General features: G+C 40.5%; 1 protein-coding gene across 3 annotated transcripts in view; it reads left to right on the top strand.

The window, feature by feature from the left end:
* Window positions 1-26229, top strand: part of TLN2 (talin 2) — a 412543-nt gene that overhangs the window by 164045 nt on the left and 222269 nt on the right. For all 3 annotated transcript variants that reach the window (XM_055129220.1, XM_004616684.2, XM_055129221.1), the window contains one exon: window positions 4059-4134. The gene's annotated coding sequence lies outside the window, so the exon portion shown is untranslated. The remainder of the gene's footprint in view (window positions 1-4058; window positions 4135-26229) is intronic.

The following is a 26229-nucleotide window of genomic DNA, read 5'->3' as shown; positions in this document are numbered from 1 at the left end:
TACCTGAAGCTGTGTTATCCTACACACACCTGCTGTGTTCAGGGTTTACTTCTGTGCTCAGAGATCACTCTTCGCCAGGCTCAGGAAGTGTGCTGCATGCAAGGAAAGCTTCTTAACCCTGTACTATCTCTGACCCATGGGAGTCATTTTATTTTTTTTAATTTTAATTTTTTAAATTGAGTCACAGTTAGATACATAATTACAAAGCTGTTCATGATCAAGTTTCGGCTATTCAGTGATCCAACACCCATCTCTCCACCAGTGTCCATTTCCCACCACCAATGACCCATTTCCCTCCCCTTCACGCACCCTCCGTGCCCCAAACCTGCTTCTATGGCTCTATGGCACCTGCACTTCTATGTTTATTACAGCATTATTTATGCTAGCTAGAATCTGGAAGCAGAGCTGAGTTTCTACCACAGTTTGTTCCTTCATGCCCCCATTCCATCTGCAGCTCCAGTAAGGCCATGTTGGGCTACTTTGTTGGGCTGGTTAGTTTAAAGATATATTTCCCCCTTTTTTCCTCACAGCAGCCCTTTCAGTGGGAGAAGACTGAAGAGGGAGAGTTTCAGGTATCCTGAGGCCAAAACACTAACAATGGACAGAACCGACATAAATCACTGACTTTTATTGGCAATGCCAGGAATAGATGCTAAGATGCCCATGGGCTACTGCCGACCTACATGCCTGGTCCTCAGTCATTTGCTCCTGACCACTGTGCTCTTAACTTCTCTGGGACTGTGTTGATCTCATCCATACAATGAGTATGGTCTCAGATGTGTACTTACCTGTTTCCCTACCTTTCTGTTGAAAATGATACCCCCACGAGGGAGAAGGCAAGAAAAGAGCTAGTGGCACCACTGAGTATCCCAAGCTTTGTCTGCCTTATGTGTTCAAGTCATAGATTCTTAGTTTAAGTCTCATGTTGAAGAGCAGTTCTTGTTTGTTGGCCTTCTGGGCAGGTGTTTCAGGCCTTTAGCTGATGGAAAACTATGAATTATATTTGTACTTTGTATCCAATACCTCTATACAGAGGTTTGTACATTTAGAAGCATGAGGACATTTTAGGCAGGTCTGTTATTAGCAGTTTGGGAAGGATTCTTCAGAATCCTTGAGAACAGGACAATGGAACACATTTGTTTGCTGGAGATACATTGAACATCATGTATTTCTGGAAAGTGCATGATGTTCAATTATGGGAATGCATTTTTGTATTTATAGTCTGAATGGTTAAAAATATTTCATGTATAAATAACCCAATACAAATCTATTGGAGTAAAAATATTTTAATGGAGCCCATATGAACCACAGAAAAGGCTCATCTGAGCAAAGTGCTCCCTTTGTTTTTTTTTTTTTTTTTTTTTTTTTTTGCTTTTTGGGTCACACCTGGCGATGCACAGGGGTTACTCCTGGCTCTGCACTCAGGAATCACTCCTGGCGGTGCTCAGGGGACCATATGGGATGCTGGGGATCGAACCCGGGTCGGCCGCGTGCAAGGCAAACGCCCTACCCGCTGTGCTATCACTCCAGCCCCTCCCTTTGTTTTTAATTCTAATCTTCATAAGCATTTCATCACTTCTCTTTTTAGGAATGAACCTCCTTGCCTCTAGAAATTGCTTTTTGCCTCATGGTTCTAGCTTTGAACTTCTTGCTTTTCTGCTTGCAAAGTTACCTTTATTAAGATAATGCAAGATTTATCTTTCAGTTTCAAATAGAATGTAGTGATTGAGAATGTGGATCAAAAGAAAGTTCTCTGATCCCAAGTAACAAAGTCGCTTGAACTAGCTGAAGTATGAAGAGGTTGATGAAAAGGACCCAGGTGTGTCTGAGGAATGGCAGAGGCAGAGAGGCCTTGGGAATTGAACCCTGGGAAGCTAAAGCAAAAGAGAGCCCAAGATGGGAGGGGAACTTTGTCATTGCTATTGCCTGTCAGCATCAGAGAAACTGAATGTTGGTAAAGTAAGAGAAGACAGTCATAGAGGAGGAAAGTAGAAACTAACTTGAGCCTGTGATAAAAAACCTTAAATGTATTTATTCTTTGGAAGAATTTTATGAATGCAATCATGTGATATCTAAGATTTTTATAATCAGTAATCATAATTATTTGATAAATATCTTTGTAGATTTCTCTTAGAAAACCCAAACACATATGCATGCAGACACACAAAAGTTCTGAACTTCTGGGTTAGGAAGTATGTCCTTATATCTTTGCAACAAGTAAGTGTAACCCTCCCATTGTTCAGAGTCTGTATGACTGACTTAACATGCCTCTTCTGCTCCTGCAGGCCATTCACTTTCTCCTTTTCATAATTATAAACAGTGCTTTGTATATCCGATTTCTGTTTATACAATATCCATTGTAAATAAATTCTTAGTAGTAGGATTGCTGGATCAAAGGGTGTGCACTGCATTATAAGTACAGTAATCCCGGGGTTTTTGCAGGAAATGCGTCAATATTGCTGGTGGCGGTTACTCTTTAACATCTTAAACCAACTGGTAGAAGAAAACTGAGATATCAATTGTCTCAAGATATATTTTTATTGTTAATATAGTTAATATAACAATTGTTAAATTGTTAATATCTCTTTACATGCTTATTGCTATTATATTTCTTCTGTCATTGAAAATTTGTTCATTTGTTTTGTCTGTTTCCCTGGGAGTGCTCATTTCCTTATATAATTTAAAACTTTCTTTTTGCACAAGGACAACAATATTTTGTCTCACATATAAATATTTTACCTACTCTCTTAATTTATATTCTCATGCATGTATTTATTTTTAATATTTGCTTCATTTTTGCAATTCATATATTTAGGATTTTTCAAAGATGTAAAATGTCTCAACCCCTTCAAACCCACTGCTTGTGGGTTTTTAGTGTCTTGTTTAAAAAGACTAATCATATCCCAATATTATAGAAAGTATTTATCTTGGACTAGAGAGATAGCACAGTGGGTAGGGCATTTGCCTTGCACATGGCTGACCCAGGTTCAATTTTTCTGTCCCTCTCGGAGAGCCTGGCAAGTTACCAAGAGTATCCCACCTGCATGGCAGAGCCTGGCAAGTTACCTGTGGCATATTCGATATGCCAAAAACAGTAACAAAAAATCTCACAATGGAGACATTACTGGTGCCCGCTCAAGCAGATCTATGAACAATGGGACAACAGTGCTACAGTGCAATTTATCTTATATTCATTGAAGACTCAATTGACAATATTTTGAGTTACTTGTTTTTCTCTAATCAGAGTAGGAAAGATCTAAAGCTTTCTTCCTTTTAAATAGCAAACCAATATATTTATTAACAGCTCTCCCATTTTCACCAAGATTTGATTCTGCACATTTGAGTCTGCTTCATATGCATACTTGGATCTGAGCTAGTTCAGATTCAAATTAAATAAATTAATTTTATTTGCATTCATTGATTCTCACATATACTCTCCTGTGCTTGTCACTTGTGACTAGCCTATTATGTTGATTTCTATAATTGATTAGGATGTTTCTTGGCCTCAGATTGGGTTTCCCTGGAATAAGATGCTACATAGAGGGTGGGCTTTCCAAATCCTATTAATACTGGGACTAACATGGGGTAATTGAAGCAAAAGGGATCACTTCACAGATGGGTTCATGAAAGAACTGAATACAAGAAAGCAGGCCAGAAATGCGCCTAGAGGCTAATTTAGAAGAGTCAGAATACAGTTTTTGAGCTTTTTGTTTTAAACATTGATGAAGGCAGGGTGGGGCAGTATATATTTGGTCTTTGTTTAAACTCAAAACCATTAAGCATTCCTACCACAGGGGAGAATATCATGGGTTTTGCCTCTTTGCCAACAGTAACATAATTTGGTCTTAGAAATAAGCATCTTGGGACCTGGATCCCCTGTTGGTAAAGAACATTCCCAGCCCATGTGTTGCAGCAGAAATTCATTGTTTCCTGAGTTAGTTCCTTTAATGATTAGATATGGGGAAAATGACCAAGTGTATAGATTGAATTCCTTTTAAAAAAAAAAACTGACATTTATAACATTACTTGACTCCAGTGATTTTTCGCTATTTCTTTAGATATTGCTGCTGAAGGCGTCTCAGATGCTTCAGAATATCTACAAGGAATCTGACTCTGCATGAACTGAGGATCTAGGTAAGTCCTTTAAACATGGTTATTTTATTCTCATCAACTGACTGCCCTTCTGCATTTGTATAGGTTTATAAAGTGTTTATAAAATGTTGTTGTTTGTACGGTCTTGATTATGTTTTTTGCTTTCTGTTAAGCAGTGTATGACTGCTAGTATAGCTTCTTCCACTGCTGACTGGTGTTTCTGGCTGGTAGTTTGGTGGGGTGATGGGAGAAGTCCATGGTAGAAGGGACCAGATTTTGGCCTTATTGCAAAAATTCTCATTTCTTCACTCCTGTTTTCTCTATATACCCTGTGTTGTAGTTTTGAAGCCCCAGACAAGAAGTTAATGTAGAAACTTGGGGTAGGGGTGTGGTCTTTGCAATAGAACTATTTGATAGGTCTCAGGACTCTTCCTACTGGCACACAATTGCTTCAACAGGAGATAGAAAATATGGGGTTACAGATGATGAATTTTCCTTTTGGCTATCATGGGTAAGGATACCACCCTAGCACCCTGCATAAGTGCCCTCAACTGGTACAGGGGATTTTTGATACTTCTCCTTAATGAGTGTAAACTGAGAAGGTGGTTAGAGTAGAGTTGATTCAAGCTAATTGAGTACAAAGGGTCCATTCTACACTTGTTTTTTATTTTAGTAAGCTAGAATTTTTCAGAAGAGTTTGACAACAACCACCTACTAATGTCATTTCACCAGTAAAGGAACAACTTTAATATGGAAAGAGAAGAAATCCCATACATTTATCCTCACATTGTACAATTTCTCTGTTAAAAGCACTTTTCATTTCCCATCATCCTCTTGTTCTTTTGCAGACCAGTGACTGTTAACCACATGGTAGGCAGCACTGGATTGGATATTGGTGCTTAGGAGATATGCTTAGGCCTTCTGCCTCTAATACTGTCATTCCTCTGCAGCAGGACATAAATGCACTCTAGTATATGTTACCTAATTCCAGAAAGTGCTCACTTGTCAAAGCAAGAGAGATCAGTGTACCAAGAGTGCAGGAGCCCATGTAAAAGTCACTCTTTCCTAAACTTTGGTACATCTATACAATGGAACACTAAGCAGCTGTTATAAAAGATGAAGTCATGAACTTTGCATATAAGTGGATCAACATGGAAAGTATCATGCTAAGTGAAATGAGTCAGAAAGAGAGGGACAGACATAGAAAGATTGCACTCATCTGTGGAATATAAAATAACAAAGTAGGAGACTAACACCCAAGAACAGTAGAAATAAGTACCAGGAGGTTGGCTCCATGACTTGGAAGCTGGCCTCACACGCTGGGGGAAAAGCCAGCTCACATAGAGAAGGGAACACCAAGTAAAATGTGGTTGGAGATCCCACGCGGGAAGAGAAATGCATGCTGAAAGTAGACTAGAGACTGAACACGTTGGCCATCAATACCCCTACTGCAAACCACAACACCCAAAAGGAGAGAGAGAACAAAAGGGAATACCCTGCCACAGAGGCGGGGCAGGGTGGGGGGATGGAATTGGGGGGTGGGAGAGATATTGGGTTCATTGGTGGTAGAGAATGGACACTGGTGGAGGGATGGGTTCTCAAACATTGTATGAGGGAAACACCAGCACAAAAATGTGTAAATCTGTAACTGTATCCTCATGGTGATTCACTAATTAAAAAATAAATAATTTTTTTTAAAAAGTCACTCTTTCCTATGAACATGAACTCTCACTAACATGAACAATGAAGACAGAACAGTGCTGCAAGTCACAGGAGGTGGGCAGAAGCCTCCCTTCACACCCTGGGCAGCCTTAGGCCTGTGGGTATGTGGCATCTACACACCTGCCTAAGACATGAGGGTGCTAAGAGCACAGGGGAGATACAGTAGCTCCTGTGAGCCTTGAGATTGCAATCCTCAAGAGCAAGAAACTCAGGGCTGGCAGAAGGCAGGGGCCCAAGCTAATGGGCTGAAGATGGGGCTCTATATTTGTAGGAAAGGGGTGAGGAGAAGGAGCTGTATGGCCTGGGAATCCTCAGTGTGTTCTGGTGTGGGGAGTCTGAAGACCTATGTGGTCTGGCCTCGGGGAGAGGTGGGGTCACACCAGAAGGACAGCCTTCCTGAGATTTCAGATCCCAAAGGGGCATGCCAGGTGGATCTTCATGGTTTGCACCTGCAAAGAGTGGTAGAGGGGCTATGCTTTCCATTGACTTTTTGGAGTGCAGGGCTGTATGAGGGGGAGGGTGGGTGGAGGACAGCTGTAATTATAGACTGAATTCTGAGAACAGTGGAAGAAGGTGAGAAAGAAGCAACAATACCGCCTATCCCAAAACTGTACAATCCTGGCTGCATTGAAAGTTCTGTGAATTTCTATGGTGGTCCAGGTTGATTGGAGCATTGGTGGTTCTGACCTTGGAAATTCCACTCTAGGTGATTTATGACTTTCCTGTTTTTAGCACTTCTATTTACTTATTTTAAATATATTTTTAATTTTATTATTACTTTATTTGAGGCACCAGTATTTACAATACAACTTATAAATGATAAGGTTTTATGACTGCATTGTTCCATCACTACACCTTCCACCAGTTGCCATCAGCATTTCTATTTTTTGGGAAATGAAAATGAAATTGGACAGACTTACTTGGTTGTTGTCCTTTCTGTCAATCCAGCTCTTGATTTACTACCTGATGTGTATGCTTCCATTGGATTTCTTCTACTCTTGGAATATTTATTTCATTGCCCTTTCTAGGCGAAAGCCATATCAAACAAGAGTGACAGCAAAGCTGAAACTTTGCCTGCAATGTATAGGAATCTGAATGAAGATCTGAAATCTTGACATTTTACAATAAAGTCATCAATAAATACCAACAGGAACTTTTCTTTTTTTATTTTTTTAGTTAATTTATTTATTTTATTGAATCACCATGTGGAAAGTTACAAAGCTTTCAGGCTTAAGTCTCAGTTATACAATGCTTGAACACCCATCCCTTCATCAGTGCACATATTCCACAACCAAGAACCACAGTAAAGCTCCCCCCAACACCCCCCAGCTCCCTCAGCCCCCCAACCCGCCTCCAACAGGAACTTTTCTTTTGACATAAGCTGGAGGAAGCTGAATTGCTTCAAGAGATCTGGGCCAGACTAAGTCTAAATAAAATTTAATGAATGAAGAACGTAATCAATCAATCAATCAATCAATCATGTTATGAAGCATTCAGAAAGGCAGGCTTTGGAGGGTGAGATCTTGTAAAGATGAGCAATTAAGAATGTGAGACAGGGGCTGCAGCAATAGCACAGCGGGTAGGGCATTTGCCTTGCACATGGCCGACCTGGTTTCGATTCCCAGCATCCCATATGGTTCCCTGAGCAAGGCCAGGGGTGATTCCTGAGTGCAGAGCCAGGAAGAAACCCCTGTGCATTGCCGGGTGTGACCCAAAAAAGAAAAGAAAATTAAAAAAAAAAACAAAAAAAAAAAAGAATGTGAGACAGCCATGCTTCCTAGGAATAAACACAATATGTTAAAAGGATGCATACACAAGAGACAGAGAGATTGTTAGAGAATAGATGGGGTGCACAAGGGAACATATGATAACAGTTTTGTTTAGTAGTTTACTTAACGACTCATGATACAGTCTGGATTTGAGAATTAGCACAATATTCTGAATTTGTCTCTGTTTCCTCCATGGGCTGGCAAGAAAACTATTTAAAAACCAATTTTCCGGGCTGGAGTGATAGCACAGTGGGTAGGGCATTTGCCTTGCACGCGGCTGACCCGGGTTCGATTCCCAGCATCCCATATGGTCCCCTGAGCACCGCCAGGGGTAATTCCTGAGTGCAGAGCCAGGAGTGACCCCTGTGCATTGCTGGGTGTGACCCAAAAAGCAAAAAAAAAAAACAACCAATTTTCCGTGAAAAATGTTTCTAGCTGTCTAAAAATGTTGTTTCAACTGCTGTTTAGAAAGGGTATGGGATCTGTATAAGGACTGAAAGCAGGATCTGTGCAGGAGCTATTTTCTTTGTCATTCTTTATCAGTAACTTGAGGACTGCTATGTCAGCAGAGATAAGTGGTCTGCATGCTTACTTGGCTCATTAAAAATGGAATCAGTTTTCACAGTTGCCTTCCTGTCATTCTCTACTAGCCAGATTGCTCGGATGACTTTGCTTGCTGACTATCAGAACTGTCACTGGCTTCTTCCCCTGTGCATCCCTAGTGAATTGGATTCCTGATTCACATCCTTTCCTTGTTCAGGGTGCCAAACATTGTTGAAGTTCTTCCTTCACCATCTGTGCTTATAAATGTTACAAAATGACAACAATAACAATTTCCAGATTGTTTTTCATAATTAAACTTACTAATCCATGAGTGTAATAAAATGCATGATTTCATTTACCCTCTGCCTAATTATGCTCATCAGTCAATTGCTTTTAAATTAAAGACTTCCTTGAAAAACTAGACTCTAGCCTTTTCTAAGCATTAATTAGGTTTATTTCTGGAAACAAAAGTCTCCTAGAATTGTTAGACCTGAGCACATTCCTGTAGAACAGGTGCCTTTAAAATCACCTTTGCTGTGAGGGCTAATGAGATAGTGCAGAGATAAAGGCTCATGACTTGCCTGACACTGACCCCAGTTTCATCCCTGGCACCATGTGGTGCTCTGAGCAGCATGGGGTACAGCCCTGAAGGCCCATCTGGCTAAGAAGTGGGTGAAGGTGAGGGTGGGGGGATGAAGTGCAGCTTCCTAAGCATGCATGGGACCCTTCACCATTCCCTCAAACCACATTTGCTTTTGTCTGGGAAACCCGCCGTTTGGAAGATGTAAAATATCATCTGAGTCATTTTATTTTGTTTACAGTTTTTCAGCGCCATCAAATATCCCTGCTCTTAAACATGACTTTACTAAGATGAGCAAAAACACACTCTGTAGCCAGATGCAGGGTCCCAACACTCACTGTGGGGCCTGATAAAAACTGAGACAAACCCTTCTGCAGTCATCTAAACAGTGGCCTGACAACACAGTTTCCATTCAAAAATTAAGTCAAGGGACTAAAGCAAAGGAATAGCAGGTAGGATGCTTGCCTTGCATGCGACTGACCCAGGTTCCAGCCCTGGCACCACATAAGGTTACCTGAGACTGCCAGAAGTGATTCCTGAGCACAAAGCCAGGAGTAAATCCGTAAGCATCACCAGGTGTGACCCAAAATCCAAAAACAAAATCAAAGCAATGTGTAACCATGGCTCCAAAGAGACAAAGCTACAGAAAAACTTATATAAGAAGCAGCAAGGTGCTTGCTTTCCCTCTTCCCTCATTTAGTCTTGCTTCTCAGAAACACCTACCTGATCACATCCCTTGTGGGTAATTTTTGCTTCCTTCTTGTGTTTGTTAGCTGTATTAAAACTGTGCTCGAAAAGGATATAAATAAAGCTTTAGGAAGCTTTTGCTTCCAAAATTATAATAGTATATAATAGAATATAATAGTATTATAATCCAAGCTTATATATACTCAAGGATATAAGCTTGATATTCTTCTATATATTTACACCTAAGGAGTGAAAATGAGTCGCTTTGTCTCCCCTGCAGGAAAAGTTGGCTCCAGGCACATGTGTGCCCCTGGATTGGCGTACATTTTACTGTCTCTGTAGAAAATTGTATTTGAATGTGAGGCATGAGTGGCGTGGAGGTGAGTCTCTCCTGTTGAAGAGCCCACAAAAGGCATGAGCCTTAATCTCCCGCCACTGCCACTGTCACTGTCATGTATGAAGAAGATATGAATAGCAGTGCAGAATCCATGGCAGTTGAAAGAGAGATATAGAGTGAAAGAGAGAGAGAGGGAGACAGAGAAAGAGAGAGACAGAAAAAGAGAGAAAGAGAGAGAGTTCAGAGGAGATAGGGTTTAGTTCTGATGGGGTAGAACAGTTTTCCAAAAGAAAGTAGAATTTCTGGGTCAGTTGGTGGAAAATTTTTAATTTTTTTATTGATTGAGATTCTCTAATTTACAATACTATTAATAATGGTTTCTCATACACATATTCCAACACTGGGTACATTACTAGTGTTCCCTATTGGCGGAAGTTTTAATCTTTATAATTGCAAAGACAGCAGACCACGCTGAATATAAATGAGATATGTGTGGTTTTCTTAAACCACAAATTAGACCCCAGAGTAGAACACTGAGGGATGGCAGGAAAGTTCACAGAGGCTGAACCAGGATCTAAGGATATTCTGCCTTACTTGGATATAATTATCTTCACTCAGCATTAAAGACAAAAAAAAAAAAAAAAAGCAAGTCAAGGAAACTTCTCCTATACACCCCTCAGAACGTGGGCACATCCTTTCCAGTGCTCTGTCCATACAGTGAGTTATTTTTTCTGCCTCTGGAATGATTTACTGGATGTTACATGTAAGGGGTGTGTTACAAACAGTAAAGTCTCTGGCAGCATTCAGAGACAACCCCAGAAGACACTTAGAAAGCCTAGGGACCCATAATTCTCCCCAGCCCTCCCAAGGTGTTCTGGGAGAATCTTGTCCCCAAGAGGAAGGGGGAGGAGCTGCCTGCAGGCTCATTTACTCACACTTTTTTGTTTTTTAATTAGGGAAACTTTTCACCAAAAGTGAAGTGACGACAACTATAAGATGAGGTGTTTGCCTGCAGCCCAACTCAGGGACAAGGTCTTACATCATCTGCATTCTTTCTTCTCTCCACACATCATTATGTTGAACCCATCTTGGCTATTTTTTCTTTCCTCCATTATTAAGTATGTGTTTCTAAAGTATAAGACTGAAAACTACAATAGTTTTCCGTACCAAAATAAATACAAGTGACCCTATTCTCTGAATAACATTGCATGTCAATTTGTAGGATCTTTAAATTTCCTTAACTGTGCACTTGTGTTTTTAAATTGCTTGAATCAGGATCAAGGTAAGTTTTGTACATTGCAAGCCATTGATATGTGTCTTACCCCATTTAAATTTTTCCCCCATCTTTTCTCCACTGTTGCAATTGGTTTATTAAAGAAACTGAATTGTTTGCCCTTTAGACAGAGATGAGCAAATGAGTATGATCACCTTCCCACCTCTAATGATATTTAGGAATGTCCTAAGATCTTTTATTGTTTCGACAATCTGGTTTGGTGGTGATGGTCATGGTGGTGGTCATGGTGTATTGTGGGGGTTGAGGCCAAATATGTCACCCATTAGCTGACATGGCACAAGGCTGCCTCCAAAAACAAAGCATTGTGTGGTCCTAAAAAATCTGTAGCACAAGGTCGAGAAACCGTGCTCCAAAAGTCAGCACAGACTGGGCTTTGATATTTCCCCCTGGTGCCACTTAACACATCTTTCTGTTCCTTGTATTTACTGTGATTGATTAAGTCTTGAATTTAGGTCAGATTCAGATCTGATTTTTTTGTATGAAAGTTTGAATTTTGTTAAGGTTCTATCTCAACAACCAGAAATAGTGACTGGTGGTTCTCTTTTTGTGAATGTGCTCATTGGTGGTAATTGGCTATATTCTTTACTTCGTTAGTGATTGCAAAATAGTGATGCTGTAATTTTATCATTGCATACTTGCTTACATGCAAGTTTTTTTACATAAAGAGAAATTCAGTCTAATAATTTGTTTACCTCGATGTTCATATAGAAAAGTTGGATAAATGCTTTACATTCCTTTTATTTTCCAGTTTCATTTGCTAGAGCTTTCTGACAGCATCCAATAAAAGAATCAATGAAAGTGGAATTTTTTTCCTATTGTGAATGTAGTTGACGCATTTCAACTTGATCTTGTTGTCACTCAAATAGGTTCAAATATGACCCTGGAAATAAATTCTAGTTGAGAATCTGGAGTCCTTTTGACATGACTTGTACACTTGTGAACTTCACTGTGTGATTAAAAAGTCCTATTTGTATCTTCTCTAGACTTGATCTACCACTTCTGCAGTAAGCCCTGTTTTGGAGTGTTTAGAAGACACAATAGAGAATCTAGAAATGTTTATTGTTATTGGATTCATCATTTCTTCTTGATCTTTTCTGTGGATCTAACTAGGGAATATGGAGATAGTGATGTACACATATATACATTATATATGATGTTTATATGTATATATTATGTATACATGTGTGTATATATGTACTTTATAATATATATGCATACATTTTATGTATCTACATGTGCATATATGTACATATATTATATGTGCATCTCTATATATATCACATATGCAATAAAGCCAAACAATAATATAAACTAATAGTTTGAAGTGAAATTTGACGTATACAGAGTTTTACTTAGCTTGATCAATTCCACACCCATTTTCCATCCACCCAGAATCCTGGGCTCAGTTGTACCATAGTATTTTTCATCTGCTTTATTGAATGAGCACAGACAGGGACTGTGATATTAGTATAGTTCTCTAATGTGTTTGTGTCACCTACCCAACTGGATACATAACTAGTCTAATTTTTTCATTTTATTTTGTATTTTTAGAACTTCTATTTTTATTTATTCATTTATTTTTAATTTTAATTGAATCAACATGAGATACACAGTATGTTCATGATCAAGTTTCAGTTGTACACTTTTCGGACACCCATCGCTTCACCAGTGTACATCTCCCACCATTCAAAGTCCACAGTTTTCCCACTCCCACAACCTGCCTCTTTGTTAGATACTTTTCTTCTCTCTCTCTCTCTCTCTCTCTCTCTCTCTCATTTTCCTTTTTTTCTTTTAAGCACTGTGCTTTGCAGTGCTGTTACTGAAAGGGTATCATGCATATCACTTTACCTCCTTTTAGCACTCAGTCTAGAGTGATCATTTCCATCTATCAATGTAATAGTGGCCTCTTCTCTGTCCTAACTGCACTCCCCATTCACTTTTGTGGTTTCGTGGCAAGCTTCCTACCATTGACCAGTCCTCCTGGCCCTTGTTTCTCTGTTTTTGGGTATTATTTTCATACTATTTTATGTATCCCTCAAATGAATGTAATCATTTTGTGTTTGTCCCTCTCTTTCTGACTCATTTCATTCAGCATGATACTCTTCATGTCCACCCATGTATAAGCAAATTCCTAACAGCTGCATAGTGTTCTATAGTGTAGGTGTACCTTAGTTTCTTTATTCACTCATGTGTTTTCAGGCTCTTGGGTTGTTTCCAGATTCTGGCTACTATGAGTAGTGCTACAATGAACATAGGAATGTGGGCAGCTTTTCAGCATTGTGTTTTTGGGCCCCCAGGTATCTTCTCAGAATCAGTATTACTGGATAGCATGGAAGATCAATTTCTAGTTGTTTTTTTTTTTTGAGGTATATCCATACTGTTTTCCCCAAAGACTGGACCAGTCAGCATTCCCACTAGCAGAGAATGAGAATCCCTTTTTCCCCACATCCCTGCCATCACTGGTTGTTCTTTTTGATGTGTGCCAGCTTCTGTGGCATGAGATATCTTGTTGTTTTGATTTGCATCTCCCTGATAATTAGTGATGTAAAGCACTTTTTCAAGTACATTTTGGCCATTTGTATTTCTTCTTTGAGGAAGTTTTTGTTCATATCTTCTCTCCATTTTTGATGAGGTTATATATATATTTTTTTTTCTTGTAAAGTTCTACCAATACCTTATAAATCTTGAGTAGTAACCCATTATCAGATGGGTGTTGGGTAATTTATAGGTAGTGCTCTGCCTATATTTTCTTTTATGTACCTTATGGATTCAGATCTGATATCAAGGTCTTTGATATCATTTGTATCATAATACATTTTGATTTGACTTTTGTGTATGGCATTAGAAAGAACTCTGAGTTTATTTTTTTGCATGTAACCGACTAGTTTTCCCAAAACCATTTGTTGAAGAGGCTTTCCTTGCTCCACTTCACATTTTTTTTTGCTCCTTTATCAAAGATGAACTGATCACATACCTAAGGGTCTGTGTCAGGATATTGAAGTCTATTTCATTGATCTGCAGGTCAATCTTTATTCCAATGCTGTTTAAAACCATACTGTTTTAATTATTACCACTTTGTAGTACAGTTTGAAGTTGCGGAAAGTGATGCCTCCTATTTTCTTTTTCCCAATAGATGCTTTAGTTTTTTGGAAGGGGTTTATCATTCCATAAGAATTTCAGGCGTGTTTTATCTATTTCTTTAAAAAGTGGCTTAGGTATCCGTATAGGGACTGCATTGAATCTGTGTAATGCTTTGGGGAGTATTGCTATTTCAGTGATATTAATCTTCCCAATTCATTAGCAGGGGATGTGTTTCCATATCCTTGTGTTCTCTTTTATTTCTTGAAGTAGTGTTTTGTAGTTTTCTTTGTATAGGTCTTTCACCTCTTCAGTTAAGCTGATTCTGAGGTACTTGATTTTTTGAGACACAACTGTGAATGGAGTTGTTTTTTTAAAAATACCTCTTTCTTCTTATTTGAATTCCTCTATTTCATTATTTGATTATAGGAAAGTAATGAACTTTTACATACTAATTTTGTAGACCTCCTTTTTACTATACAAATCTATTATTTCTAGGAGCATCTTTGTAGGGTCTTTAGGATTTTCTATAGTATGCTATTTGCAAATAATGAGGAGCTTCTCTTTTAAAATTTTTAATTTAATTAAATAAATTTTCAGAATAATGTCAACATTTGTGAGAGTCACCTAGGGACCAGGTTATGGTGGCTTGGGAGAGAGTAACTTGCCTTATATGTGTGTGAGGACCTGCTTTTGATCCCTACCCATGAAAAAATAAACAAAAGCTTACATGTACCCTAAACAACATAAGGCATATTCCAAGGTATCTACTTTCATCCAATTCTGCTATTCATCCTATTTCTTCCCTTCCCATAGGTAGTAGTTAAAAACAAAATTTGTTCTTGCACTGTTTTAATATAAAAGTGCTCGTGTGCATGCGGTATATTTATGTCTTCCTCCCTCCTTGGAAAAGCAATATAATGTGTGCACTCTTCTTGCTTTTCTTTATTCTTTTTTCTTTTTGGGTCACACCTGGTGGTGCTCTGGGGTTACTCCTGGCTCATGCACTCAGGAATTACTCCTGGTAGTGCTCAGTGGACCATGTGGGATGCTGGGGATCAAACCCAGGTTGGCCGCATGCAAGGCAAATGCCCTACCCACTGTGCTATCGCTCCAGCCCCCTCTTCTTCTTGCTCTTCCATTTTCATTGTCCTAACTTTGTTCTGAAGCAAGCATGGTGCTAATCCTCCCCACGCACACACTGTATTGCCTTTATCCTGTTCAACTGATATAATATAACCTGCCCTATTGATGGACACTGCCGCATTATTACCGGTAGCATGCTATAGAATCTCTCCTCCTCTCTCTCTTTCATCCTCTTTCTATTTCCCATAAGTTTTGGGTCACATCTGGTAATCTTAGGGCTTACTCAACTGTGTGTGCTCAAGGATCACTCCAGATGGTGCTAGGAGGACCCTTACAGTGCCGGGAATTGAACCTAGGTCGGAAACATGCATGCATGCAAGGTAAACACCTTTCTTGCTGTATTATCTCTCCAGCCCCCTTTGGTATTCTCTTTACATCATTTCTTCACTAATCTATAGTAGTTAAGTGAATTTTGGGGATCAACCAGAGCTTCTGCATTGTCCAGGGAAGGGAAACAATGTTGGGGAGAAATGCCGGTCTGGACATAGTAGACAGGGTGTCTTCAGAGTATCACTGTATCACTGTATCACTGTCATCCCATTGTTTATTGATTTACTCAAGCGGGCACCAGTAACATCTCCATTTGCCCCAGCCCTGAGATTTTTACAGCCTCTTCTTATTCATCTTTCCCAATTATTGGAGGCTCTTTGAGGGTCAGGGGAATGAGATCTGGAGGAATTTACCCAGAAGGTGTGTTAGATCCACTCTTACCAACTGCCAGGCCAAAGACCCTGCAAGTTATACTCCAGGCCAGGTTTTACCTTTTCCTGTAAAGGAGAAGATTGTAAATATTTCAGGTAACTCTCTTTGCCAGAAACACAGTGGCAAAGTGGCAAACAAAGTGGCACAATGCTGTTTGAGTGTAAAAAGCTGCCGTAAACAATTCATAAAGAGTGTGGCTGCATCCAAGGAAACTAGATATATGAGTATGGTATTTTGAGCTTCTAATAAATGTTTTGAATTTCCTATGAAAAATTAAATTCTTTAGTATTTTTTTCTCAATCAGTTAAAAATGTGAAAATTGAAGTGTGTAGGACGCAGTTTGTCAAGCTCCACTGTAGTTATCCGGGATCTATAGAAAGTTCTGGAGCACAGGAAAGAGCTGTTCTGAGGATCACTGAGAGTGAGATTAGGAATCATGGGGTGTAGGAGTCCAGGAGGCTATTGGTGGCTGCAGTGTTGTATGTGGCACTGGGAGTGGTGATGGAAATTGGTCATTTTGCTTATTTTCTTTATCCTCTTCCTGGGACGCATGAAAGCCTTTTATTATTTGAGAAATGTCTTACTATTTGCTGTGGAGCTTATATTTATTCTACGAATCCATCCTCTGTATTCTCTCTAGATTATAGAGACAAAGAGAATCTACTAACTGTGGATTTAGGGTCAAATAATATGGTTCTTTGCCACTTCCCACCCTCCTGCCCCATTGAGAAGCCCAGCACAAGCCTCATTCTTTCCTATCAGCCAACTTTCCTATCAACTGTTTTGTACATTGTGTCTTCTCCATTTGCAGGTTGACTGTTAAGAAAACCGTATTTTGTTCGTGGGAGGAAGAGTCAAAAACATTATCATGAAAAATGCATTTTCATATAATGGAAATGATTAGAGCAACTTTTAAAATGTCACTGCAGATTAATGCAGACAAGAAAGAGCTGAATATATTATAAAGTAGGTCAAGTTACCTCATGTTTATGGATGAAGTGGATTACAGTGTAGGTTGAGGTTTATAAAATTGGGTGATGCTATCGTTTATGAGAATTATTTTAACCCAGATGATATTATACTAAAATTTAATTAGAACAAATTGAATTTATTTTCTTTATTTTTTTTTATTTTTGTGGCAAATTATGCTTCACCTAGTATTTTATGAATTTAATAAGCTGGTAAAGGAATAAGCTGCATGTTATTGCTCAACATTAGACAGGAAATCCACTCATGGGAGTTAAAATGGAAGTAGAATTCATCCAGGGTGAGAGTGTTTCCAGAATCTTTGGAAGATTTGGCAGCATTTGTTCTAAGTTGAGCTGAGGGATACCCTCTAGTTGTGAACCACTTTCCCCTATCAGAATTGGGGGAGTTGGGGTGGGAGGCTGTTGTGTTAGAGCCCAGTATTGGAATTTCTGGCTTAGCTCTGCCAAGATATCTGGCAGCCCCACACTCTGCTTCTTTTCTCTGTGACTCACCTCCAAATCAGATCACACTGCTCTCCATAGCGGCAAAGGAGTCTGGACAAAATTGAACCTTAGTTCTCCCACCTCTCTTTGCCAGCAGCTGCGTCTACCTTTGTCCCTCACAGCAGCCACTGCCACCTCAAAGCTATGCTGTCACCACTGTTTGCAGGACAGAGACTTGCCCCTGTGTGCACAAGTCATCTGTTTTGATAACTGATGGACTCATGTAAGTGTAACCATACTTGTGTTATGCTGCTGCAGCAATGCTCCTTGCTAATTGACTAGTACTAGAAGAGGGTGTTGCTGATGACCAAGAAAAACTAGTAAAACACCCTGGTCATCTCAAATACTTCTTTGCTAAGGTATGGTGGGGACAAGGGAGAAAGGAGCACATTTGGTTTCACTGATTGTTTCAGCCACTGTGGAGTCCAGGAATGCAGGACTGAGTTTGCTCAGCAAGACTAAGATTCCATCACCTCTTTGTTTGCTAAAACAGTGTGAATTGGTGACTAACTGCCTTGCTCCTGAATTTCACACATCCTCACTTGTATGGCATGTGAAGAATGGACACCTTTTCCCCTGGGACAGAATGAGCTCCCCATGTCCAAGAAACTGGAATGGGCTTCCAGAAGACTGGCCTGCTTCCTACATGGTGCTGATCGCCCCCTTACCAGTTCTGATCAGTCATCCTAGTAAATCTTCCTATGTAGATCTGGGCCATGTACCATGGAGAGTGGGATCACTAGTGCTTCCTCCCAGATGGGCTGTGAAAGAAAGTTCTGCCCAGGTATGGCATGCTCAGTGGTGGCTACGGTATGGGGTGGAGCTAGCTGTGGTGGGGGATTTTGCGGGAGCCTCTTGGACACCTGCCCTCCTTCTGTGCCATGACCTGCTTTTGCCTGCTGAGCATCTTTGAATCCTCCTCTTTGTTCTTTGCTCTTGTTGAAGGGTTCCAGCCAATGCTTCAACAGCATCAGCTCTCTTGGCTTGGTCACAGACTTGGTCATGGTGACTTTTTCTTTGTCATCCAAACATACGATCTCCTTCTGAGGCCTAAAAAGTGGCTGGGGGACCCTTGTGCCCTCCTTCCTACCTTGGTTACTGATTCCATTTTGGTGATATTTTTAGACTAAAACAGACCAAAATTATTTTCTGTTGCCTTTGCAGTTTTTACTTTGATGCCTTTGCCTGCCTAGCAGTAACTAAAGAAAAGTGGATGACAGCAGCTGAGAACATTTTGGCCAATATTCTTTTTGTGCTTTGGAGGAATAGGGGGCCTGCTGAGTACTGGGGTCCCCACCAGCGATTCTTGGACAGTTTGTGGTTCAGTGCAGGGGCCTGAGGATGTGGTGCTGTTCAAGGCCTGAGGATGTGGTGTTGTTCAAGGTGCTGTTCAAGGCCTTCTGGCTCAGGTCCTCCAGAACTACTCTGGCAATTTTAGAGGACTACATGGTACCTAGCATGTAACCTAAATTCTATATCATCTCCTGACATTATTATTTTAAAAAAACTTCCTCCTCCATTTTGGAGAGGTTGATGTTTAATAACATCAACCTCTCCAAAATGGAGAGTTGAGTGTCGGGGAAGTCACAGATAGGGGCCCCCCTATGTGTTGCAGGGTCAAACTTTGCTGCCTGGATGACACTCAGTAATGGGGGGCAGTGCTGATCAATTCAATTTGCAGCCTCGCTCAGCCAAACACCTGCACTGAGTCACACCCTGATTGTTTGGCCACTGTTGCTGAGTGTCTCAGAGTGTCTCAGTGGAGATTAGGAAGAATATAGGGAGTGATGAATTAAAGGTTCAGGAAGATACTTCTGTACCATTATATGCCAGATGAGTTTCTATAAATGTCTGTGTTTGGTTTTAAGTGTGATTTGATCTTTCTTTAGAGACTATCTGGCCTCTGTGTGAAGCAGAAATCATAGAAAGTACAGACTTGAGGGAGGCAGAAGTGAGGAAACATTTGGGAAGCTGTTCTTGTTCCCTGGGGCAGGAAGATGGTGGCATCTAGAGCTGGAGAAAAAGACAGATAAGGAAGATGTTGGTAAAATTATTAGACCCAGGTGGTGTATGTGGGCATGCTGGAGAGGACTCCATTAAACACAATCATTTCTGTTTGTTTTTTTGGGACCATACTCAGCTATTCTTAGGGCTTATTCCTATCTCTATGCTCAAAGATCACTCCTGGCAGTACCGAGGGATCATATGCTGTCCCAGGGATCAAACCTGTGTCAGCCTCACACAAGGCCAGTGTTTTATCCTTGTGCTACCTCTCTGGCTTCAAGGATGATCGTTTCTGACCCTGGCAGTATGGAATGCTGGCACTACCCTGGACAGGAGCTCAGGTAGAAAGCAGGTTTAGGAGAATATGACCACACGGGAGAAGTGAATGGGGAGTAGGATGAACCTGAGTAGCTTGAACCCAATCTTGGGGAGATGAAGTGGAAACTCACATGTGGGACCTATGAAAGAGATCTCCTTTATCTGCTCCTCTGGGGCCGAACAAGTCCTGGAAACATACAATATCTGCCAGGCACAGCTTTGGAGGAGAGGGAGAAGAGGAACCAGGAATGAATCCTGAGCCAGCAGGAGATGGGCAGGGGAGAATGAGAGGGTGAACTCAGAGAGACACTATTGTGGCCACTGTTACAGGGAGTACCCTGTATCAGGCAGACAGGAACCCAGTGCCTTCATTATTGGGGTCAGGGGCGTGAGTAAGCTTGGCTGGAACAGGCAGTGGCCTACTGGCCTCAGGGACAAACCAGGGGGAGTCAGAGGTCTGGCTGTGTCCAGAACTCCTGCAGTCAGAGGGATAGTGTAGACACCAAAGACACCCAGTAGGTGGTGGTCTTCACCCTCTCAGGGGGAAGAAAATTTCCTCAGAGAAGAGGTGCTCCTGCTTGCCCTCATGGGCATTCCCTGATGCTCACTGCTTGGTATCTCCTTTGGAACACCCTTCCCTGGCAGGGCTCAGCAGAGGCTGGACCTGGCCACAGAGCAGAACTGTCAGTGGTGCGTGATTTCTGTGAGGGCATCCTGCTCTCTGGGCGCTAGGCCCCCTCCCCACCTGGAGGAGGAATCCCAAATTGGCCATATATCTTGTTTCCCACTTTTTGTCTGTAGAGAACACCCTGATCCCACTCTGCCAGACACATCCAGCCTACAGCCTCCCACCCCCAGCAAAGGGCTGGGTGCCCAGTGGGTATTAAATGCCTGTTGATTAGTCATTGAACAGCCCCAATTTACTCTAGCACCCTATACACCATCTTGAAAGTCAGTCAATTTCCTTCTCTTCTGTCAGAGTGCAGCTGATCAATTTCTCCATATCTCCTCTTTCCCCCATTGTGAATCAATAATCTGCCTAACATGACCAATGCCACCATCTGCAGATGCCACTTTCTACTTCATGCAGGCACTGCCCTCAGTCCCTCTTCCCCTGTTTGAACAAAGAAGCAATGATCAGTCTCAGTTCTTACCCTCAAGCACATCCAAGTCTTAAAGCACTTCTTTGTACCTGACCTGGTTCTCTCCCAGCTCTGGGTATTTATGTTGAGACATTTTCGCTACTTGGTTGGCTTTTGTAAAACCACAGTAGTCTGAGGTGAGGTGCTCTGCACCCAGTAGGCTCCCCTCCCTCCCCTTTCACCTTGGTAAAGGATTCTCTTCAAAATGAGCCACATTTCAGAAATAATCTCATTGCTTGCAACTGACATTTGCAATTAATAGGGGACATCTACTAGATTGTATTGATTGATATCCGTTCTATTAGTACTCTTATGATTTTATTGTATGAGAAATAAGGCCTGGAGTTATGGTACAGGGGTATGGTGCTTGCCGTGCATGTTTCCCTAGCATCCTATATGGCCCTCTGAATCTGCCAAAAGTGATCCCTGCATGCAGAGCAAGGAGTAAGCCTCAAGCTTACTATGATCCAAAAACCAGAGAGGTAAAAAAGAGAGAAATATTGGTATTGTAATGATTCAACATTTGCTCTGACTCTCTAGTTCAAAAATACTATTGCAGGATTTTTTAACTAGCCTCTTTCTGGAGGGATTGAAATCAGGGCTCTTGGCAGTAGAGCTGAAAAGGAATATTCAGGATAATTCATAGCATGATAAAATTAATTATCTGCATGTAGGACTATGCACATGGAAACAGAAGCTACAGGTAGTAACAGAATTAGACCTTGGGGCTTAGACTCTGGAGTCATACTCTGACTTAGTGACCATGGTATTCTGCCCATTCTTATATTTCTTTCACTTTTTTTTGTTTGATGTCAGTGTTTTTCTTTTTTTTTTCCCCATTGTACAAAGTTTTTTTTTAATTAATTTATTTTTTTTAATTAGTGAATCAACATGAGGATACAGTTACAGATTTATACATTTTTGTGCTCATGTTTCCCTCATACAAAGTTTGAGAACCCATCCCTTCACCAGTGCCCATTCTCCACCACAAATAAACCCAGCATCCCTCCCACCCTCCCCAATTCCATCTCCCCCCCACCCCACCCTGTCACTGTGGCAGGGTATTCCCTTTTGTTCTCTCTCTCTAATTAGGTGTTGTGGTTTGCAATAAAGGTGTTGGTTGGCCATTGTGTTTAGTCTCTAGTCAACATTCAGCATGTATCACCTTCCCCCACATGGCCTCCAACCACATTTTACTTGGTGTTCACTTCTCTATCTGAGTTGCCCTCTTCCCAGAATGTGAGGCTAGCTTCCAAACCATGGAGTAAACCTACTGGTACTTATTTCTACTATTCTTGGGTGTTAGTCTCCTACTCTGTTATTTTATATTCCACAGATGAGTGCAATCTTTCTATGTCTGTCTCTCTCTTTCTGACTCATTTCACTTAGCATGATACTTTCCATGCTGATCCACTATATGCAAAGTTCATGACCTCATTTTTTCTAACAGCTGCATAGTATTCCATTGTATAGAGGTACCAAAGTTTCTTCAACCAGTCATCTGTTCTAGGGCACTCGGGTATTTTCCAGATTCTGGCTATTGTAAACAGTGCTGCAATGAACATTATAAGTGCAGATGTCATTTTGACTATACTTTTTTGCTTCTCTGGGATATATTCCCAGCAGTGGTATTGCTGGGTCAAATGGGAGCTCAATTTCTAATTTTTGGAGAATCATCCATTTTGTTTTCCAAAACGGCTGAACCAATAGACATTCCCACCAGCAGTGTAGAAGGGTCCCTTTCTCCCCACATCCTCTCCAACAGTGGTGCTTTTGTTCTTTTGGATGTGTGCTAGTCTCTGTGGTGTGAGGTGGTATCTCATGGTTGTTTTGATATGCATCTCCCTGATGATTAGTGATGTAGAACACTTTTTCATGTGCCTTTTGGCCATTCCTATCTCTTCCTTGGGAAAGTTTCTGTTCATTTCTTTGCCCCATTTTCTGATGGGGTTGGATGTTTTCTTCTTGTAGAGTTCAACCAGTGCTTTATATACCCTTGATATCAACCCCTTATCTGATGGGTATTGTGTAAATATCCTTTCCCATCCTGTAGATTGTCTTTGTATTCTGGTCACTGTATCTTTTGCGGTGTAGAAGCTTTTTAGTTTAATGTAGTCCCATTTGCTTATCTCTGTTTCCACTTGATTGGCCAGTTGCATGTCATCTTTGAAGATACCTTTATCTTCAATATCGTGGAGGGTTTTGTCGACCTTGTCTTCAATGTACCTTATGGTTTGTGGTCTGATTTTGAGGTCTTTAATCCATTTTGATCTGACTTTTGTGCATGGTGTCAGGTCAAGGTCTAAGCCCATTCTTTTGCATGTGGTTGTCCAGTTCTGCCAGCACCATTTGTTAAAGAGGCTTTCCTTGCTCCACTTCACATCTCTTGCTCCCTTGTCAAAGATTAGATGATCATACATTTGGGGTTGTGTGTAGGGATATTCCACCCTGTTCCATTGGTCTGCGGGTCTGCCTTTGTTCCAGTACCATGCTGTTTTAATTGTTACTGCCTTGTTTATAGTCAAGTTTGAGGTTGGGGAGGGTGATGCCTCCCATTGTCTTTTTCCCAAGAATTGTTTTAGCTATCCATGGGCGTTTGTTGTTCCGTATGAATTTTAGCATTGCTTGATCCGTTTCTTTGAAGAATGTCATGGGTATCCTTATAGGGATCGCGTTGAATCTGCATAATGCTTTGGGGAGTATTGTCATTTTGACAATATTGATTCCCCCTATCCGTGAGCTGGGTATATATTTCCATTTTCTCATGTCTTCTTTTATTTCATGGAGTGGCATTTTATAGTTTTCTTTGGAGAGGTCTTTTACTTCCTTGGTTAAGCTGATTCCAAGGTACTTGATTTTCTGGAGCACAATTGTGAATGGGATTGCTTTTTTCATGTCCCTTTCCTCTGCCTCATTGTTTCTATATAGGAAGGCCATGGATTTTTGGGTATTGATTTTATAGCCTGCAACTTTACTGTATAAGTCTGTTGTTCCTAAGAGTTTCTGAGTAGAGGCTTTAGGCTTCTCTAGATATAGTATCATATCGTCTGCAAGTAGTGAGAGTTTGATTTCTTCCTTTCCTATCTAGATGCCCTTAATCTCTTTTTCTTGTCTAACAGCTGTCGCAAGTACTTCCAGTACTATATTGAAGAGAAGAGGTGAGAGTGTGCATCCTTTTCTTGTGCCTGATCTTAGAGGAAAGGCCCTTAGTTTTTCCCCATTAAGGATATTGATTGCCGTAGGCATGTGGTAGATGGCTTCGACTATCTTGAGGAAAGTTCCTCCAAAACCCATTTTGGTGAGGGTTTTCATCATGAACAGATGTTGGATCTTGTCAAATGCTTTCTCTGCATCTATTGATATGATCATATGGTTTTTATCTTTACTTTTGTTGATATGATGGATTATGTTGATTGATTTCCGAATCTTAAACCATCCTTGCATCCCTGTGATGAATCCCACTTGGTCATGATGTATGATATTTTTGATGAGTTGTTGGATCCTATTTGCTAATATTTTGTTGAGGATCTTCACATTGGTGTTCATCAGGGATATTGGTCTATAATTTTCTCCCTTAGTGGTGTCTTTGTTTGCTTTTGGTATTAGGGAGATGTGTGCTTCATAGAAACTTGGAGAGTTCCTGTTTTTTCAATTTCCTGGAAAAGCTTGAGGAGAACTGGCAACAGGTCTTCTTTAAATGTTTGGCAGAATTCGCCAGTGAATCCATCTGGACCTGGGCTTTTGATTTTGGGGAGATTTTTTATTACAGTTTCAATTTCCTTAATATTAATTGGTCTATTCAGGTATTTCAAGTCTTCTTTGTTCAGTCTTGGGAGATTGTAGGGATCAAGGAATTCATCCTTTTTTTTTAGGTTCTCTTGTTTTTTGGCATATAGTCCTTCAAAGTAGTCTCTAATGATCTTTTGAATCTCACTGGTTTCTGTTTGATGTCCCCTTTTCATATCTGATTCGATTTATTAGGGTTCTCTCTCTCTCTCTCTCTCTCTCTCTCTTTCTTTGTGAGTCTTGCTAGTGGTTTATCAATCCTATTTATTTTCTCGAAGAACCAGCTCTTTGTTTCATTGATCTTTCGGATTGTTTTTTTGGTTTCCATGTCATTAATTTCTGCTCTAATTTTTATTATTTCTTTCCTTTGGTCTGGTTTGGGTTCCTTTTTCTGGTCCTTTTCTAAGGTTTTGAGCCATGAAGTCAAGCTATCTGTGTAGGTCTTTTCTTCCTTCCTGAGGAATGCTTGGAGAGCTATAAATTTTCCCCTTAACATGGCTTTAGCTACATCCCATATGTTTTGGTAGCTCATGTCTTCATTCTCATTTTTTTCTAAGCATCTTTTGATTTCTTCCTTGATTTCCTTCCTGACCCACTCATTGTTCAACATTGAGTTGTTTAATTTCCAGGTTTTTGATTTGGTTCTCTGTGTCTGTGTGTGGTTAGCTTCTATCTTCAGCGCATTGTGGTCTGAAAAGATGGATGATACAATTTCTGTTTTTCTGATTCTATTGAGGTATGTTCTGGGGCCCAGTACATGGTCTATTTTGGAAAATGTTCTGTGTGCACTGGAAAAGAATGTGTATTCTTTCTTTTGGGGGTGTAAAGCCCTATATAGGTCTACTAGGCCTCTCTCTTCAATTTCTTCTTTCAGAGTCAGTGTTTCCTTGCTGAGTTTTGTTCTTGTAGATCTATCCAGAGGTGATAAGGCAGTATTGAAGTCTCCGACTACTATTGTGCTGTTAGTGATGTCCTCTTTAAAGTCTGTTAGGAGTTGTTTTAAATATTTAGACGGTCGTTCATTAGGTGTGTATATGTTTAAGAGTGTGATTTCCTCCTGTTGTACATATCCCTTGATACATAGAAAATGACCTTCACTGTCCCTGCTAATCTTTTTCAACCTGAAATCTATGTTGTCGGATACTAGGATGGCCACTCCAGCTTTTTTAAGGGAGTTGTTTGCTTGCAGGATTGTTTTCCATCCTTTGACTTTGAGTCTGTTCTTACTCTGTTTGTTCAGGTATGTTTCTTGCAGGCAGCAGAATGTTGGGTTTAATTTCCAGATCCATTTTGCCACTCTGTGTCTCTCGATAGGTGCATTTAGGCTGTTGACATTGAAAGAGATTATTGTGATGGGGTTTTGTGTCATCTTTCTGTGGGGTTTGTTGTTCTTATGGGGTTCCTCCTTGTCTTACAGTAGCCCCTTTAGACCTTCTTTTAAGTTTGGTTTTGAGTCTATGAAGTTCCTGAGCTGTTGTTTATCCAAGACATAGTGTATGGTTCCTTCGAGTTTGAGTGAGAGTTTAGCAGGATAAAGTATTCTTGGCGAGGTGTTCA

The sequence above is a fragment of the Sorex araneus genome, chromosome 2 (genome assembly GCF_027595985.1).
Source record: "Sorex araneus isolate mSorAra2 chromosome 2, mSorAra2.pri, whole genome shotgun sequence".
NCBI classification, from domain to species: Eukaryota; Metazoa; Chordata; class Mammalia; order Eulipotyphla; family Soricidae; genus Sorex; species Sorex araneus.
This window is presented reverse-complemented; position numbering and strand designations above follow the sequence as displayed.